Source organism: Macrobrachium rosenbergii, chromosome 44, assembly GCF_040412425.1.
Source record: "Macrobrachium rosenbergii isolate ZJJX-2024 chromosome 44, ASM4041242v1, whole genome shotgun sequence".
In the NCBI taxonomy this organism is placed as follows: domain Eukaryota; kingdom Metazoa; phylum Arthropoda; class Malacostraca; order Decapoda; family Palaemonidae; genus Macrobrachium; species Macrobrachium rosenbergii.
The window spans coordinates 40,825,783-40,845,362 of NC_089784.1; the positions used below are offsets into that span (position 1 = coordinate 40,825,783).

Below are 19,580 nucleotides of genomic sequence, written 5' to 3' on the forward strand. Positions count from 1 at the left end.
AGGAAAATGGTAACTATGAAAACTACAAGGAAGAGAACAAAAAAAGCTAGATATAAACATGGAACAGTAAAAAAATAAAAGATTTTAAAAGGGGAAAATAACAAAAATAAAAAGTGTGCCGAAGTTCCTTTGGCGCAATCGAGTTTTCTGTACAGCGCATAACCAAGGCTACCGAAAATAGATCTATCTTTAGGTGGTCTCGGAATAATGCTGTACGAGCCGCGGCCCATGAAAATCTCAGGCGGCAGTGCTGGCCTGTGTTGTTGCGTTGCCTGAAGCACGATTATGGCTAACTTTAACCCTAAATAAAATAAAAGCTACTGAGGCTAGAGAGCTGCAATTTGGTGTGTTTGATGATTGGACGTTGGATGGTCAACATAATTTGCAGCCTCTAGCCTCAGTCGTTTTTAAGACCTGAGAGCGGATGGAAAAAAGTGCGGACAAACAGATAAAGCCGGCACAAATAGTTTTCTTTTCAGAAACCTAAAACTAGCAAGAGCGCAAAAAGGTAAAATGATAATGAGGAATGGCCCAAGGATGGGAATTAAAAAAAGGAAAATTATAACTTATTACATTACAAAATAGAAAATGAGGACTGAAACGTTGTTGCGAAATGAAGATTGAAAAGTTGTTACACGTAATATTTCTAATTCGAGAACAAAAGACGATAATAGTCACTTGGACCACGAAAACCTGCGGTGACTTGCAAGGATACAACTAAGAGAGTCATGAGAAGTTGCAATGCCCACTTCGAACGGGACAAGAAAGAGAATAAAAGAGAAATGAAATAGTAACGTGGAATACTAAGAGGAAGAGAATAAAAAGAAATGAAAGGTAACTAGGCCTACTACATGAACAAGAATTGCAGAGGGAATATAGTAACTTGGAGCACTAAAAATAAGGGAATGGAAAGTAACAACTGGTTACATAAAACACTGTAAAGAAGATTACAAAAAAATGGAAATGCAATCTTGAAACACAGAAGATGAGAATGAAACAGAACGAAAAAGTAAAATAAAAAGGAAAAATACAACTTGAAACATCCCTGAGAAGATGATAAACACGAGACAATGGCAATATGTAAAAAGAATATATCAACTTTGAATACTAAACGGAAGAGAATAAAAATAAGAAAATGGTAACTAGGAACCCTAAAGAGCGAATGAAAAATGGAAAACAGTACTTTGGTGTATTAAAAGGAAGAAAATAAAACATACAGTAAATGGTAAAATGGAAAGGTTCAAATAGGAGTACAGAGGATATGTTTAATTTAAAACATACAAAGAAAATGAAAAACGAAAATGATAATTTGGAAAACTACAAAGAAACCAAAAATGGAAAATAGTAACTTTGAACGCTAGGAAAGGAATAAAGAGAAAAATTGTAACTTGCAATATCGTAAAAAGAGAATACAGAGTTTATATGCAACTATACGAAGAGGACATTAAAAGGAAATTTTATGTCAAATTCTAACTTAGAATAATACAAATAAGAAAAAAAACGAAAATTATAATTTACAACAATGCAAAAAAGAGAATAATAAAGAAATCGGCAATTTAGAATGCTAATATATCGAGAATACAAAAAAAAAAGAAAAGTCAGATGAGAATACCAAAGAGGACATTGGAAAGTTGCATTTACATTCATAAAACATCATAAAGAGGAAACAAAGATAAAAAGGTTAGCTTGGAACACTCCAAATAAGATAATGACAGGTAAAAAAAACAAAGGTAACCTGAAAAACAACACGGAGAAGAATATGAAAAGGAAAATGGCAACCTGGAACATTAGAAAGAAGAAAATAAAAAAAAACGGTAATTTGGACAACTAAAAAGAAATATTAAAGAAACAGGAAATTGTAACACAAAACGCTAGAAAAAGAGAATCAAGAGGAAAATGGTAACTTGGAACAACTAAAAGAACGTGAATAAAAAAGAAAATGGTAACCTGGAAGCCTAAAAAGATTATAAAGAACGCAATACTTCAAAGAAGCAAATTAAATGGAGTTTTTCTCAAATATACAAAGAAAAGAAAAGAAACAAGAAAAGGTAACAAACTAAAAACGAGGATTTCAACAAGAAAAATAAAAGAGGAAAAATGGTAGATGAGAACAGTCTAAAAAAAAAGAGATTAAATAAGGAAAATGACAACTCAAAAGAAAACAGAACATGTACTAAACAAAAAATGTTTATATTGGAACAGTGTTGGAATATAAAATATACAGTAGGCCAAAGGCCAAGCGCTGCGACCTGTGAGGTCATTCAGCGCTGAAAACAATGCTGAAACAATTGTTAGGAGATGGTGGAGAGTATGTTAAAGAAAGAAAATATGAACGGACGTATGGTAAAAGGAATGAAAAGGGTAGCAGCTAGGGGCTGAAGGGACGCTGCAAAGAATCTTAAGTAATGCCTACAGTTCACCATGTGAGATGAACTGACGGCATTACCCCTCCCCCTCCCCTGCGGGATTGAAACACTATTAAGAGTATAAGAAAGGGAAATGCTAACTTAGAACACCACAAGAAGGAGAATAGAAAAAAATGGAAAAAGGAAGTTTAGAAAACTACAAAGAAGCGAATAAAAAGGAAACTGCTGAGAACACAGAGAATAAAAAAGAAAGCTGGTACATGAGAAAACTACAAAGAAGAGAATAACAATGGAAAATGGAAAATTGGAACATCACACAAAAGAGAACACAAAAAAGAGGTAACTTATAACACCACAAAGAAGTTAATACGAGAAGGAATACGGTATTTCAGGACGATGCAAGGACAGGGAAAAACGTGACTTGGAACACTGCAAGGGAGAAAATAAGAAAATAAGGACAATGATTACCTGGAAGACTACAAATACGAGAACGGGAAAGTAAGATGATAACCTGGAACAATACAAAGAGAATGCCAAACGGGGAGAATGGTAACTCTAAGAACAAGTAAGAAGATAAAAAAAGGCAAACGGCAAATCGTTAAATTTGAAAATTATAACATTCAACATTACAAAGGAAAGAATGAAACCAGAAATGGTTTTTTAACTATACCAAAAATAGAATAGATATGAAAAAGTTAACATAACCGCTAAAGCAAATAGTGACTTGGAAGACTACAAGGAAAATGGTCACTAGGCTAAGTAAAAGGAAGATAAAGAAAAAGTCACCTTTAGTAGTCGACGAAAGAGAACAAAAAATAAAAATGGTAACTTGAAATAATTACGGGAAGAAAATAAAAAAAACAAAAAGTAGTTACTTGGAACAGTCCAAGAAAGAAAATGAAAGAGGGATAACGGAAACTTAGAAAAGTATAAGACAGAGAATAAGAGAAAAGGAAATGGTGACTTGATGCATCACAAAGAAAAGAATGAAAAAATAAAATTGTAATATGAAACACTAAATAAAAAGGGAATGAAAAATATAAATTAGTTACAACGAGGCAAAAACATAAAATGGATAAAAGGTAACTTGGAACTATAAAATGAATGGTAACGTGGAACACCTTTAAGAAGAGATTAACAAAAGGGGAAAATAGCAACTGAATAGTCTAATGAACAGGATAAAAAGGTGAAAACGGTATTTTTGAACTCTAGAAAGAAGGTACAAAAAGGCAAATGGTAAACTTGAACACTGCAAGAGGAGGAAAAAATAGAAAAAGGTAACTTGAAACATTAGAATGAAGAAAATAAAATAAAAGGAAAATGGCAATTTTGACAATAAACGGAAGATAAAAACACCTAAAATTGTAATAAGGAACACTACAAAACCAAAGAGTGAAAAAAGGGAAGTGAACAAGTTGAACACTACGAAGAAAAAGATAGAACAGGAGAAATGAAGGACTGAGCACTAGTAATGAGAGAATGAATGACGAAAGAATTGAAAAGGGAATCTGAACTTGCAGTAGTAACAGGAATTAATGAAAAAAGAAAGGTATGACAAGTATGAAAAATGATAACTTCGAACGCCGCAAAGACGAGAATAATAAAAGGATAATGGTAACGAGGGATAAAAAAAGGAAAAAGGTAATAAAATAACCTGAAAAATACTACAAGGAAGAGAAGAAAATACGAAAAATGGTAACTTAATACACTATAAAAAGAATGAAAAATAAAATATGGTTTTATGGAACATAACAGGAAAAAAATGCTAATTTGCAACTCTACAAAGAACACATCAAATGTAAAAACCGGCCTCTTGCAACAACACAAATAGAAGCACCGACGTAAAATCTGTTACTGGCAACAACAGAAAAAAGCTGAGAAAAAAGGAAAATGGTAACTTGGAAAACTAAAAGAAATGGTTCCTTTGAATATGTACTAAAAAGAGGAGAGTGAGGGAAAAAATGATGATATGAGAACAAAATGTCAGAGTATGAGAAAAGGTTACGCTTTTCAAAATATAAAAAAAAAGTCAGATAAAAAAAAAAAAAAAAACAGGAGGGCCATGACGAAGTACGGAACGAACACAAGCCAATCCGTGTCAATGCTGATCACAACTCCCATGAACTACTTTTCCAAATCTCTTTACCGATTGATGTCCCAGAACACTGGCCAAGGTCAGCCCTTGCTGCAATTACATTGACTCTGGTGACGCCTAGAATCTCTCATTGTGACCCACTGCTAACCTGAAGGGCTGCTGCAAGCACCAGAAACGACTTCTTGTACATGGGGTGTTAAAAGTGAGGTTAACACTTATTCGATTTCGGCCCGAAAAATATATTTTATCCTTATACTGTAGCTTCATCAGAGGCACAGCCTCCCGAGTCTTCTCTGAAGTTGATATTTCCCTCATCAGCAGTGGAAGCGAATTTCGGTGAAAACTTCCAAGAGACGCCAGGCTTTGCCTTAACTTAGTATACACTAATGAGTTTCGTCAGACAAGAAATCATGAAAAATAGTTTGAGTGAAAATCACAGCCACGTCGGAACTCAGTAATATACCAAAACATATAGTAATTATACAACAGCATATCCTTCTTTGTATTTACCTATCTATCTATCCTTCAAGAGACAAATATAATTGTACTGTTCGCAAAGTGGAACAACAGAAGATAAATTATACTGCTCTAACAAATAAGTAGCAAACGCAAAGTGGAAAAATAAAAAAATAAAACAAGAAAGCATATGAAACACTGTGTGAATAATAACAGCACATCAACGTAGTATAAAAATTTAAAATCACTTCAATAATTTCAATAATCATTGATGTTAAACTGAGGAAGAATAAAAAATCCAAAATGTTCAAATGATTTTAAAACGAGAAATATTTCCATCAAGAAAACAACAATGAAGCAATTTCACGACAAAAGACGACACACAAGCGAAAAGTAATTTTTCCATCAAACATCGATGACTCGGAAAGATTTAAGTTCGACAACGAAGAGCATATTTTATAACGTGGTCAAATTTCAAATAATTAACCATGACCAAATTTTAGAAGGTGACATGCTAGCTTTAAATGGTCTGGATTGCCAAGGAATGAACACAGAGAGAGAGAGAGAGAGAGAGAGAGAGAGAGAGGTTTATGAAAATCGCCAGTACAAGAAATTGGCTAAACATTTGATATATATTTTATTTTTTAGAGAGAGAGAGAGAGAGAGAGAGAGAGAGAAGCGTGGCCTGTCCTCAAGGATCTTCATCCATAAAAGACGTTTCCAGGACTGTTGTTGACGGGTGTAGGAGTGGAAAGAGCCTCTCTGTCCTTTAGGCTAATTGGATTGCTTTGTTTTGATTCTGTTCAGAATATTTTGATTTAGCTACTCGCTTGGCCGAAAGCGTTTCCGAGCAGGAGTAATTGACTTGAAGAATTCACCTACAGATGAGAGGAAATATAAGAGCATGTTTCCTCGGCTAATGCTAATGTTCTTGATGTACTTGTTGTGCGTCTTCCTTGTGAGAAAATGAACACTTTTACTTGTTTATTTCCGTACAGTCATTTGACACAGCGACTGCACAATGATGGCTAAAAATTCGTACACACAAAGGAGCCATGTCTCCTATAACAGTTGGTTAAGGAATTTCTGCAAATTAATAATAATAATAATAATAATAATAATAATAACTTTGACTATTCTGCAGTCTTCTCGGCTATCATTTTGACTCATTACCGCTCACATCAGACCACTGAGGTCTGTTACTAGTTTGCAAGTAGGGGCACAGAAAAAAAAGATGGCATGAGCGCATGCAACAACCCTGTATTCAGGTGTAAGGGGCAATGCGTAATGAAGTTAGGAAACCCATAGAATTAGGAGTAAATTCATGAGCCTTAGTACCGTAGAAACAAAATTCTAGAAGTCCAGTTTAGTTTGCATCCACAAGGAAGTTCATTTTACCAAAATACTAAAGCCTTGAAATTCTAAAAGATGAAAACAGACCAATAAAAACGAGAAAAACTGGAGCATACACAATCACACAAAAATCATTTTTTTACGCCTAGCACATAAACATTCGTTACCTTTGACCTCTGACGGTTCGATGCGCTTGAAAAATTCTTACTGAGAAAAAAAATTCGTTAACAAAATTTATAAAAAGTGTTTGTGTTCGACCTACTTTTGCTTATTTGAGATATATATATATATATATATATATATATATATATATATATATATATATATATATATATATATATATATATATGTGTGTGTGTGTGTGTGTGTATGTGTGTGTGTGTGTGTGTGTGCGCGTGTGTAAAAATACAAATATATACACAAATTTAAATACATATATATGTATATAAACATATATATGCGTGCCTTTTTTTTTGTCAGCATAAGTAATTTCCCCAAAAGTACCTCTACAGAAAAACGACGCAACAGTCATTGCCGCATTCATTCTCTGACTCCTGAGTGTTGGAGAAACCGCGCGCAGAAGACTTCCAGAACATTAGCGAATAATTGCATGTAAAAAGAGACACTTGGACACACCGCCATTCACCTCTCTCTCGCATTTATTTCTTGTTTCCTTGATATTGAGACTTTTCCGTTTAGATACCTCTTTCATATCATCTAGCCGATACACTCTAGTTCTTCTTCTTCTCCCTCCTTCTTAATACTTCTGAACTATATAGTATTTCAACCATCTACCATTCTCCATTCTCACCACATGGCCAGTCCAGTTAAAAAAAACTGATCCATTCTTTCCCCTTAAAGTTTTAATTATTACGCCACATGTACAGCTGAAACATTTCATCTCAGCATCTTCAACTATTTTTATTCTGGTATGTAACTTTTGCATTTTATTTCCATGAAAGAGAGTTGGCCCGTCATTAATTTATTCCCAGTTTTCGTCACCATTCGTATTAACATTCATTCTGCCATCTTTGTCTTCCCAGGTATCTTCATATCCTACTTTTAGTCACACACTTGTTCTCAATTTTCTCGTCTTGTCAGCACTTTCAAACTTTTCCACTAGACTCTACAGATTTCCTGTAATCTTCCTTATCAGTCCACTATCATTTTCAAACATCAACCATTCCACATTTTATTCACAGCCTATTTTCTGATATTACAACTTTTGCACCTTGCACCTACAGTCTTGTCTCTGAATTCCGTATCACTCCGTCCCCAGGTATTAAACTGCCTCAGAGAAATGGCACAACCTTGTCTCAGACTCATTTTTATAAATTAGTGATCTATTATAAACGCAAGTGGCTGCTACGCTAATAGCTATAAAACAGAGAGAGCTTGCTATTAGATTTATAAATTTCATCGACATCAGGGATCTGTAGACCGACGGCTCCACGTTCAAATAAAATGATTCACTCCCTCTTCAATACAATCTTCAGTAGTCTATATGTTCACTTTTTAGCTGTAATCCCAGAAATTACGCGAGTCTCACTAAACGCTGAATTAATGTTACAGTAGAGTCTCATCGGAGAATTAGTCACAGGACTGGATGTCCTGCAAATTACGAAAATGAAGTTCTAAAAACTCCTCGATCTTGAGAGAACAAGCTTCTGACCGCAGAATAAGATGTTCGTATAAGAATTTCGAAATGATTTCATAACCAGTGGAAACTCTCTGGTAATTTTAGTCACGTTTAATCTGTTAAACTCGTTAACCACGTATCCGCTGCGCCTTCCAGATATGGCAACTTAATGCTACCTTTGTGCCTGCTAATTTTGATATTTAGGTGAAAATTTTCGAAAAAATTTATAACCAATACTATTTTCTCTTTGCTCTATAAAAGCTAACGTTTATCAGAGATCGGTCAGCAGGGTAGAAAAACAAATACTCGTCCTCTAAGAGTAGGCTATGCACGAAAATATTAGCAGAAGTTGGGATAAAATGGTTTGATAAAATTCAAAATATGTACCACCGAATAAACTGAAGAACATCATTGAAAAAAATAACATCTAATTTTCTCTACAATTGTTTTTCTCGATGAATTCGTATATCCTAACGTAAGATCCGACTGTTATTCTTGCAGCACTCAAATTTGACAACGCCTAAGTCTTCGTCATACGTCTAGGTTGCTTGCAAAATTGGTTTCCAAGTCCGTGACGAGGCCGATGGTCTTCTGAGACTCTTTATGCAGCCCTAGCATGGTTTCAGTGCACTACTGTGCAATACGAATGAGAATAAATAAAAAGAAGAAAATTATGGAAATTTTTTTTCTTTAAATAATGATTAATCTCTCTCCTTTAGGAGCACTGTTGGTCTATCATCGTCGCACCTGATAATTTAGTAGCATTCAGAAGACTTCCGGTTTTGGCTCATCTTTTTGAATTTATTTCTAGATTTTACCTCGTCGCTATAAAGCTCTTAATGAAAGCACACGTGTCTCATTCTCCAAATGCTGACGGCTTGAATTGTCTGTGTGAGCTTACTGCTGCATTTCATTCCAGAGCCGTATCAGTTTTTTTCTGAATGATTAGAATCCGCTCTTTTCCTTATTTCTGTTTGTGTTCTTAAGAGTTGCACCCTCCCACCAAAGTGACTTTACGTAATCTCTTTAGTTCAGACTTTTGCATTAAGCTTTTGTATAATCATACCGACCTGCATTTTCTAAATTCCACATCCGCCTCAGCTGTATATGATGATAAACAAAATGTGCTTTCGCGTAAACTTACAGATATATAGATGTGGATATACTGTTAATATAGGCTACTGAGCGGCGGCAAGGTAATGAAAGAAGTTCAAAGACTCATTCCTGATAAAAAGTAAATTTGTAACACACCCGAAATAATTTACCAAATGACATATTTAATACTTAACTAAGAATACGACTTTTTAATCAAAACTTGCAGTTTATTCAACCGATTCTCAGCGGATAGAAAAATACATGGACACATTCGCCGACGTACCAACATGTGCACACGCGGTAAAAGAAAAGAAATACACAAAAGGAACGTCTGCCGCTTGCAGAGGAAACGTCACCAGCTTTTCTCCAAGATGGAATACAGGTTTTTTTTTCTTTTTCTTTTTGTAAACCCAGGTCTCGATATAGTCTACTTTCAACAAACCACTCAGCCGGAACCAGGAGCTAGTTCTCTCTCTCTCTCTCTCTCTCTCTCTCTCTCTCTCTCTCTCTCTCTCTCTCTCAGACATAAGATCAACATTCTGAGACCAATTTCCGTGCAATAAATGTTCCCTCTATTCACTTCCAGTTGTTTACGTGTGTCTTGACTAGCTATGTAATTGTTGTTACTTTCTCACTTATTTTCACAGGTAGGAATTTTAATAAGATATATTCTTAAGTTCTAGACCTAACGTCTTTCGTACAAAAGTTTGCACGCTCTTAATTACAAAAATAGTTCTTTCACGTAGCCACATGAATTTAAAATTCTCATGTTGTGTCAACTTGTCCCATAACTGACAAAGTTTCCTTTTACCGCAAATGATCCGGCTACCTTTAATGAGGCCCTCTCTAAACTCCTTCCCTAGACTCTTACTTTAAAAGTTCTCCATAAAATCTTAGCCATTTAATGAAAATCTAACTTTTTTCATTTAATTTCAACGAATTTCCCATATATCAAACGGATCCATATACTACTACGGGCCAAGGTGGAAGAAACCTCTCTCTCTGATGTGGTTGGGTTAGAGTAGGTTTTAATTTTGGTATTCGTATATTTCGGTAATATGAAGACTGACGTAAAGACATCCATTTCCTAATGATGAATTAGAGTTATCGATGGTGTGCCGAACGATGCACTGCCTCGCGGCTGTCAGAGAAGAATCAGCAAGCAGACAGCACAAAGGGCCTCAAGCAACAAGACTGGAATGAAGCTGATAAATGGCGCCTTACAAGTACCATCCTTTCGCGATCCCAACCAACCGCCAACGCACGCCAGGAGGTTTTGGGAGGAGCAATATCTTCAACAGTAAAGCAAACAGGACGTGACTTCTGGCCGCTTAGGCTGTTCCGTTCTGGGAATTTTCTCTTCTTAGAAGAACCCAATCTCGTTAAGAGTCTAATGGCTTCTGTATTTAAATACCTTAATAGGTTCCGGAATATGTGATGAGTCATCGAATGGCAAACACGAAACTTTCCGAGCTGTTCTCTCTTGCAGAAAAAAAAGAAAAGAAAAAATACCTATATACTTATACATACACACACGTACTATATATACTATATATGTGTGTCTGTATACATTTATATATATATATATATGTGTGTGTGTGTGTGTCTGTATACATTTATATATATATATATATATATATATATATATATATATATATATATATATATATATATATATATATATATATATATATATATGTGTGTGTATATGTGTGTGTGTGTGTTGTTCAAGTGGAGACATCATTTTGTAAACTGCTCGGTTTTAATGCATCTGATGTTCTCATAAGAATGTGAAAGATTTTCAGGAGCAAAGAGAGAAAGCAGCATAATTAGAGAGAGAGAGAGAGAGAGAGAGAGAGAGAGAGAGAGAGAGAGAGAGAGAGAGAGAGAGAGAGAGAGAGAGGCAACAGCATCAGCAGGTTCCAACTTTACTCCCAGCTGCTCCTTCAAGTAGAGTACGTAATGAGCATTATTCCTTTTGAAATCCAGTCTCGAAAATATGGGGAGGTGAATGAAAGGGATGAAACAACAGCAACATCATAATAACAAACATGGCGATAAAAATCGAGGAACAATCCCGCTCCACTTTATAACAATGAAATGAGTCACAAATTCTTTAAACAGTAAAGATCAGAAGCACGATGACGACGACAGTAAAATGTTTCCAAATTATCTGACCATCATAAATATGTATGAACGTGTTCAGAAAATAACACCTCTTCCATCATTCCTAGAAGCCAAAATATTTCAGCGAGGAGACACCAAAGAAATGAAAAATTAAATCAAATCTGCACAGAATTCTAAAGATTAAATATCCAAGAAGACTACGAAAGTTTCATGTAAATTAAAAAAAAAAAAAAAAATTCTGAATAAACAAGTTAATAAAACGTAATAAAAAATTAAACGGAAGCTCTCGAAATGCTAACAAGACGATTTGAAAAATGAAAGTGAAGCAATAAAAATGATCAAAGCAATTCATTTTTGGACTCTTGAAAGGCGCAAGTATCGCAAAAATCAAGCGATGCTACAACGTTATTTCCGTGTCGTCTTTTGAGGCAAATCTTTGGTATCTTTTCTCCCTAACTATACACAAATAATAACGATAAAAAAATCAGATTTGCTATGTAACTATAATACGTTGTATGACTAAAACCTTGCCTATGTATTTTTCATATTAAAAGTACGCTATGTAACTGAGTAAAAAGGATAAAACTATAAACATGACAATTACCGCAGATGAACTGAGAGAATTGGTATAAAACATTCTTTCAAAATCCCAATATAAATGGCTGTACAATCCTTGGATGTAGGAATGCTGTCAAGACTAAACAATTATAGTATGATTCTCATAAAGGAGGAATGTAAAAATATTTTAATGATGACATTGATGAAAAAACCAAACGAAATATACAAGAGCTTACATTCCCTACCAGCCTCTTCTATGTTATAGAACTATATATTCTAATAAAATATCTTGACCAGAATAGTGAGTCATATTCCTGGAGTCTCACAGGGCCCACCGGGTGGATTCGTTTTAACGCGAGACCGGAAAAATGGAAAAAGACAAAGACACTGCAAAGGCTGGTGGGAAGAGATAAATGGGAATGGAAGAGAATTATATGATAGAAAACAATATTCACAGGATGGTGAGGCTGATGGTGAAAAGGACTTGTAGTACTGTTTACAGTGTGATGCGAAAAGCCATAGAGTAGAGTCCCTAAATTAAGAAGGTTGTAAGCAGAGATCGAATATGTAGGATTCGTATAAACCTTTAGAATGCGACGAGCATCAAACAACACTCGAGTCTGATGAACGTAGGTTAGTTGTCTGACTGCAACTTTGAAAGCCGAGATGGTAAAAAGAAATATTTTTTCATCACTCAACTAAAGAAAGGATTTGAAGAGAGAGAGAGAGAGAGAGAGAGAGAGAGAGAGAGAGAGAGAGAGAGAGAGAGAGGATTTGAAGAGAGAGAGAGAGAGAGAGAGAGAGAGAGAGAGAGAGAGAGAGAGAGAGAGAGAGAGAGAGAGAGAGATGGAAGATCCTCTAAGATTAAAAATAAAACCCGAGAAATGGACCTCAAGGTGACTTGGGACAGAATAATCACAGATTTTTCTTTTCGCGATTAGAATCATACATAACATGCAGCACATCCATAAATATTATTTCTTTTTCTTGCACGGATATTATGTTTCACTTTCCATATCGGACAAATGATGAACTGGCAAGCGAGTACTCCACTGTTCTGAGATGAACCTGGCAAGACTACTTGTAGATGGCTAGGAAAGGACCATACAAACTTAGCACTCGGTTTGGCATAAAATGTTGGTATAATGACCTAAAATCATCCCCATTAAATTCTTTGAAAAAATTACTTTTTAGCGTGCTCAGCCAACCTCTTTCTTGATTTAAAAGAATTTGCATATTCATAATTCCCATGTATCCTTACAATAAAGAAAAAAAACTTAAAATACAGGGAACGCTCCATTTATATTAAGACTTAAGAACTCTGTTTCGTAGCAAAAACTACGCAACAAAAGCGAATAACGTCGCAAACGATAAAGTTAAAAAATACAACTGCAAAATACGTTGCAGTGAAATCAACATCCACCTTCCGTTATCCTGGAAACTTTGAGGAGACGGCAGTATGTCTCGATTTCTGTTCACTGAGCTTTAAAAAAAATCGAACGCACACACTACGGAACAAGAGTGAACACAACTGAAAAGCGCAGAGCACAGTACGACTCCTGGACGACACAACACGCTAACGGACGCACTCACGTACAACGCTCAGGGCATTCTTGTCCGAGTACATGACGTATGGCCACCCGGCGATTTATCAGGACTTTTCATTGACCGTACTAAGGACATCCCAGCCCCTGACCTGCTTCCTTCCCTACTACTATAGTCATTTCAAAGTACAGGCGCGCGCGCACGCACTTCTGAAGTACACACACACACATGGCAATTCTATATTTAAACGTCAAATTCATATGCGGTATTTATGTCAATGAAACTTTTTCATGCTTTTCATTAAAATCCTTGATATCTCGGATGTGAAATAAATGAAGAGAATCCCTTTAGAGCAGGCACCGAACCGCATTCGCAAGATTTAAATACAACGATTTATCCAATGCGTTATCTTGACAGAAATTGTTGTGGATGAAGCGCAGGTCTCACTGAGTGTTTGAGACATACTGCTCAGATGTTGCGGGTTCGCGTCTCCTCCAGGGCGATGGAAAATCACTGGCTCTGTATCATGAAAAGTTACTACCGCAGTGTGGGGTCTGCGGTGGGAGGCTGAAACCAACATTCTTTGGAAGCTTGAATTTCAAGTCAATGGCCTCTTTGTGTTGTTCCATTTGTTCCTGTGAAATAATTTCAATAATTAATGAAATATAATAATAATAATAATGAAAGAACACTTTCTTCATTCGTTTCCTCTTCCGAATTCTAGTCTTACCAAGCAGCAGACCCTGACGTAATAGATGAACATCACAGTGACTTTAACTGGGGCTACTCGCCTACTCCCATTAGAGAAAAAGGCTTACCTGAATACATACACATAAACACACACATGTATATGTGTATATATATATATATATATATATATATATATATATATATATATATTATATATATATATATATATATATATATATATATATTATATATATATATATATATATATATATATATATATATATATATATATATATATATATATATATACATATAAATCACAGATGGCTTCAGCAATACGGAAGGTTCAAAAGAGGAGATTCTTTATTTCCCAGCTTTCAAAGGCGTGACTCCTCTGTTTTCAAGGAACCAAATATTTTTAAGATCTTCTGTGAAAAGAATTTCATACAGAGTTAATTTGTGTTGTTTGGGGTGTATATACATGTACACACACACTGTATAGTTCTTGTCCGTCGCTGGTTCGATATACGATATATATCAACTAAAAATTCCCCTTCGGTAACATATATAAAATATATTATATATATATATATTAAATATGTTTGTGTGTGATTGTATATAATCATATGTATATATATACATATATATATATATATATGTATATATATATATATATATATATATATATATATATATATATATATATATATATATATATATATATATATATATATATATATATATATATAAAGAATCATTTATAGAAGGTCTGAGGCTTGCTACCTAGTGACTTTTCACGTTATACCGTCTCATATGAAGAGGGAGTTTTAGATGACTGAGATGCTATTAACAATCAGAAAGAAACAAAATCAATAACCATTTGGAAACAGCCATTACTAGAAAATCAAAAGCTTAGTGTCAAGTTTCTTATTTCAACATTCATTCGCAGAAAGGCGGAAGAAAGTCCGATTTTTAGACTGCTGAGTCTTTTCCTCTTTGAAGAGATGCGACGCTAGAGAGCAAAAACCGACATCAAGGATGCAAAGGATGACACAGGTCATAATCCAAGGGAACAGAATCGAAAGTGACAAAACCAGTTTTATCACATAATATAAATGCAATTCTATATTTATCTTAAGTTCCTCGTTGGGAGAGTTGATAGAGTTCTCGGCTAGCACTCTGCTAGGCCCGAGTTCGAGTCTCCGGCCGGCCAATGAAGAAGTAGAGCAATTTATTTCTGGTGATAGAAATTCATTTCCTGCTATAATGTGGTTCGGATTCCACAATATGCTATAAGTCCCGTTGCTAGGTAACCAATTGGTTCTTAGCCACGTAAAATAAGTCTAATCCTTCAGGCCAGCCCTAGGAGAGCTGTTAATCAGCTCAGTGGTCTGGTTAAACTAAGGATACTTACTTAAGTTTCACTTAAAAAATTTTTTTAAATGTTGGCTTGTGATAACATTTAAAGGCCACCTTGTACTCATGTTGGAATGTTCGAAAGTCACAGTCAGAAGGACTCTGGTTATGTACTAACATCTCACATCCTAACCAGTCAGCATTTATGAGAATAAAGATACTACTGTCATAAACATATCTATCATGAACTAGAACACATCCTGACTTATAGTTAACAGCCGAGGATTGAAACTGGTCCCCCAAAAGGTACATAGTCTCCTCACTATCCCATACTATTACCGAACCATTAAAACCACTAAGAAAATGTCGTATGGTATAAATATAAAACGATTTCAAGTTACTAACTGTAATTTTCACAAGCAACCCCCTATCAGTAAACTTGTACTTTTAAAATCCCATAATAACGATACAAATTCTCCCCAGTAAAAATTACCTGTGAACCGTACAGATACGCTGCATTTATCAAAGTTGATGCTAAACACCCGAGAGGTAAAATAACTCCAAAAATTCGCCCCTTAGAAGCGGCAACCACTGTCTTAACCTGTATTTGAATTTCCGACAAACGGATTCCGTTTCTTTCTGAACATTCAGCAAGGTAGTTTGACAAGAAGACAAAACTATCGTAACATCTAAGTCTCCCCCCTCCCATCCTATCAACTGTGACCAATAAACCCATTTAAAGACGTCCTTAATGTCTCTAAATTGCTATCTCTAGAGTCGTAATTTTACCTTGGCTAGCTCATTACCTGGTTCAATTTTCACCAAATTAGCAACTGACATACTAGCAAGCATTCCTATGACCAGAATGGCTCCAATTAACAATGGCGCAGCCCTCTTACCCCTTCTAGAAGAAACCTGAGAAGTCGAAGAACCTAAATTTAGAAGCCATGTTAAAGTCTTCTTAATCTTATCCTGGACCCTAACAGCTGTAACGACAAGTTCGGTTAACCAACCCCGCAACGGATCAGACCGATTCTGTCTGGTATTCATCTCACCCAATGAATTCCTAAGCGACTGAACTTTATTCTGGGACGCTTCAAGCTCATCCCTTGCCGAACCAATATCCTCAAACTCTATAATCAAAGTTACCGCGTCAGACGACAAACACACATCATAGTCCTCTTCTATAATAACACCTGGGCCTAGCCTCACTACGGAATCAGCCCATGCCACAACCCCTAAAGCCACGAGCAGACGAAACTACAGCATCTAAAAAAAAAAAAAAACCAAGGAAAGAAACCTATAAGTTACCAGATCCCGAAACAGAAAAAAAAAACAAACAAACAAAGAGAACCCATGTACATATCAAACTCTACGGTATATTTTGCACCTAATTTAACTAAATTTTCCTCTCTCAGACATTATTGCAACACACACACACACACAAAAACTCCTCCGAACCGCTGCACTTACGCAGAAAAGGGGGAAAAACAACAGAAAAAAAAAAAAAATACTGAACTCGGACTACTAAAGATTTGTATAACTCTACGGACAGACGTCATCCCCAGTTAAAAAAAACTACAACTCACACACCTTTCAAACCCATTAAAAAAAAGAGAAAAAAAATAATCAGAAACAACAGTGCATCGTAGGAATTAACCCACAAGAGTCCCATTAACCTGTCTTTTTAATTTTAGATATATGTGTCAACCAAGACACTCCTGTATTTTCATCCTGAACAACAAATCTATTCCCCTTCTCTACTCCTACAACCCGAAAAGACCCTCAAATTTAGGACCTAGTTTATAATTCAACTGATTCCTAACATTTATTTTCACAAAAACCCTATCTCTCACAGCAACTTTAACACTATCTGACTTTGAACTGCTCCTGTCAACCATATCCCGAGTTTTCAACTCAAGATTCTTAGCAAGATGCGCATATCTCTCTTTGGCAGTAGAGATCAACATTTTAACTGTATCATCACCCGATGGAATAGGTAATAAATCGAACGCGCCCCGCGCTGGGTAACCAAACAGGCCTTCAGTGGGAGACATTCCAATGGTATCATTAACCACAGAATTGATGCTATGCTGAACCTGTGGAATATAGTGATCCCAATTTACAGTGGAATATAGTGATCCCAATTTACATCATTGCCCCCTCCAGTAATTCTGAGAGCCTCAATTACCTTCCTATTTGCCCGTTCAAATAGCCCACTAGCTTCTGGTCTATAGGGAATAATAGTGACTTTCCCAATGCCCATTACATCCGCAAGACACCCTAACGTCTTGTTCACAAGTTCTCTCCCATTATCTGTAAACAGCACCTCAGGAACCCCACAACGAAAAATATATCCATTAAGAAAACGGCCTCTCTTCCAATGCTGTGAGCAGTCCGTACCTGAGCATCAGGATATTTGAATTTTGGTGGCTGACTCGAATGGCCCACTGTAACTTTAAAATTTCATTATTTTAAAAAACAAACCCCAAAAAGCAGCCCTCCAGAATACAATCTTTCAGAAAAACTAAGCTTTACGGCTGTATCTTTTACCGTTATTGCTCCACAGATATGTTAGGTCCCTCACTCACCCACCCACCCACCCACCCACCCCGTGCCACATCCCCTGAACGCCAAAAATCGATAACTGGATCTCCGGAACGGCAGAACGGATTTCGATGAAATTTGGCACGATCAGAGACCTTAGTGGCAAACCTCTAAAGCCAGAGTTTCATTCCGGTCGGTTGAATATTTCCAGAGTTATAAAGGGCCAAAGTCGTGGTTTTTGCGGACTCCAGGTGGCTGAGTTTAATCAACCGCCAACTACCGTGGGCGTGGCGGTTGATGATGTACGTTCAAAAAGGTATAAATAGAATGCGTGAGTCTATTATTGTGAATACATGAATGTACAATATGTATACATAGGTTTGATTCAATTAACGTCCCGTAATATGCATTCATGTAACCCTTTTAAGAACGTCTACCTCCGTCGTGATTAATTTCACTCTGGCAGTCCTTCTCCTGGTCCCTACTCCATCTAATCGAGTGAGAGGCTGTGAAGGAATCCTTAGCAACTTTTCTAATTTACCCGGTACCACGATGGTTACAGTCAACGAGTGGGATGTGAAGCTCTACTGAAACTCTCTCTCTCTCTCTCTCTCTCTCTCTCTCTCTCTCTCTCTCTCTCTCTCTCGTGCTGTAAAAACTAGAACAGTCGCCTCATTTGCAAAGGGCTCAAGGATTAACTCTAGGAGAGGAAAAAGATAATCTGGTCATGTACCTTAAACTGACTGATGCGTCTGTTGACGTACGCAGTGAATTGTGCATTTGGTCTTCAGTTGGCAATAGCTGGTAGCAGTCTAAACTGGATAGAGGCAAGAATAGAGAACATACTGACAGATGTGACCGATAAGATCTCCGTTATACATGTCACTGAACTATCATCACAAATATTCATGAGATTCTCTCTTTCTCTTTCTCTGCCTCTCCCTCTCACGAACATACACACATAGGAAGGGGAGGTTTTCCCCTATAGCAACTATAAACGATTACTGTCAATTTGATGGGGCCTTTAAACATATTTTTATGACGCTAAAATTAATAAGGAAAATCAAGGCAATAAGGCACTTTAAAAAGGCTACTAGTTTACACTCCAAACCTTCTGCTGACGATGGAAAGGAAATCTAGAACACTTTTCCTTGAAGAAAATTAGCTCTAAAATTTCGAAAGTCCATGTGAAATGTGACATACATTCACTGAGAGACAAAGAGACGAATGATGTTTAGCTCTTATATGTTGCCACATGGCTTTCATCTTCATCATCATCTTGATGTTTATTTCAGAGGCCTTTCTATCAACCTTCATTCGGCCTATCAGGCTGCAGCCATTTATTTGCCAGGAGCGATTTACGGTTTCCTGGAATGATTTGCTTTTCTGTGCCACAGCTGTTTATGACCATATTTGGTTTTAATTCCCTTTTAATTCTCTCAGTAAGTTTTCAGTCTTTTAGAGCTTGAGGAAAATTACTGAATAATCTAGAAGCCTTGTGCTCAAAAGTCCGTGTCCTGTGGAAGAACCGATCACCAGTGGCATAACATATTTAAAACATCAAATAACAAATATCAAGTTGAGATAGATCCAATATCAGTGCAGGGAACCAATGTATCACATATCTAGAAATGTACAGCGACATAGCTTGCTGTAGTGCTGCAAGTTTCCAGGCAGGATGCACAAATGAAATTAAAAGTTCAAAGGCCGTTTGATTGGTGCTAAAAGAAAGTCTTCAGTGGCCGTCAAAATA

The 19,580-nt window shown here is 36.2% G+C and overlaps 1 protein-coding gene across 1 annotated transcript in view; it reads right to left on the reverse strand.

The window, feature by feature from the left end:
• Positions 1–13,250, reverse strand: part of LOC136829608 (uncharacterized) — a 576,969-nt gene extending 563,719 nt beyond the window's left edge. The window contains 1 exon segment of the mRNA XM_067088454.1: positions 13,113–13,250. The gene's annotated coding sequence lies outside the window, so the exon portion shown is untranslated.
• Positions 13,251–19,580: the final 6,330 nt, after the last annotated feature.